The sequence below is a fragment of the Danio rerio genome, chromosome 4 (genome assembly GCF_049306965.1).
Source record: "Danio rerio strain Tuebingen ecotype United States chromosome 4, GRCz12tu, whole genome shotgun sequence".
Taxonomy (NCBI): Eukaryota; Metazoa; Chordata; class Actinopteri; order Cypriniformes; family Danionidae; genus Danio; species Danio rerio.
This window is the reverse complement of record NC_133179.1, coordinates 5,517,501-5,518,870: the sequence shown is the minus strand read 5'-3', so window position 1 is coordinate 5,518,870 and position 1,370 is coordinate 5,517,501. Positions and strand designations below refer to the sequence as shown.

The window sequence follows — 1,370 nt, the reverse complement described above, 5'->3', positions numbered from 1 at the left end:
AAAAGGTCACACTTTATTATAAGGCAGTGGTTCTTAAAGTGGGGGTTGGGACCTCTTGGGGGGTCACAAGACAATAACAAGGGGTCGCTTGGTGATTTAGAAAAGTCAAATTAATTTTATTTAACTATCAGAATTGAAATATTTTAACCATAACCCATAGTAAAAAACAACAACATGCAAATGAAAAGCCGTCAGCCTTTAAATATTTTTTGTTTATAGGATCGGTGTGTTTATGTTAGATTAACAACACAGCAACAGCGTCAGCGGAGGCAGATTGATTTTATAGCATCAGGTTAAACTTTCTGACACCTTTATGGCAGTCAAACACATTAAAAATAAATACACATCACAGCTGAATATTAAGAATGATCTTTGATTGGCGGTCTCCAAAATTAAACCAAGAATAGACTTGTGCTGAAAGCATTGTGTCCACCAGTCTCTTTAGGTGAGCTTAATATTAAATTAAACAAATTAATAAATCACTACAAAAATGATATGGTTGGACTGTTGCACTTTTTTGTGTGGTCAATATGCTCGCGTTTATATAGGCCTATTGTTGTATGACTACGTTTGCATATTTCTAACCATGTAAGATGAATTTGGGAGTTATTTTAGGGGTCGCAGGCTGAAATGTTTGGGAGCCCCTGTTTTAAGGTTTAGTTCCTACTATTAATAAATCAATAAGCACAATAAACTACTAATTTGTTGCTTATTAATAGTTAATAAGGTAATAGTTGGGTTTAGGTATTAGATAGAATTATGAATGTAAAATAAGATCACACTTCATAAGTACTAATAAACAGACAATATAATAATAATGATAATAATAATAACAATAATAATAATATTATTAATATTAATATTAATATTAATACTACTAATAGTGTGACGCAGTGGTGCAGTAGGTAGTGCTGTCGCCTCACAGCAAGAAAGTCGCTGGTTCGAACTTCGGCTCTGCTCGGCTCAGTTGCATGAAAAAACGTGCTGGATAAGTTGGCGGTTCATTCCGCTGTGGCGACCCCGGATTAATAAAGAGACTAAGCCGACAAGAAAATTAATGAATAATAATACTACTAATAATAATAAGCCAGTAGTTAATGGTGGGAATACTTCAAATGAAGTGTTACCAATCAAAATCTTCAGGAGTATTTTAAATCTACTCACCCATCCCTAAGTAAATCCATGCGGGAAGAGAAAAGAAACATAGGATTAATATTAATGCACACACACTTTCTGATTTTTATATACAAAATTGGCAAAGACATGCAATGGTTATGCGCCTTGCTTTAATTATTTTTTATTAAAACACTTTAATTGGTGATGTAGTTACACATGCTCCATACACTTACTATAGTAACTACATTGAATTA

General features: G+C 33.3%; 1 protein-coding gene across 1 annotated transcript in view; it reads right to left on the bottom strand.

The window, feature by feature from the left end:
• Positions 1–1,302: 1,302 nt before the first annotated feature.
• Positions 1,303–1,370, bottom strand: part of LOC137487258 (clathrin coat assembly protein AP180) — a 17,124-nt gene continuing 17,056 nt past the window's right edge. The window contains exon 9 of the mRNA XM_068220731.2: positions 1,303–1,370. This exon is cut by the window's right edge and continues 1,451 nt beyond it. The gene's annotated coding sequence lies outside the window, so the exon portion shown is untranslated.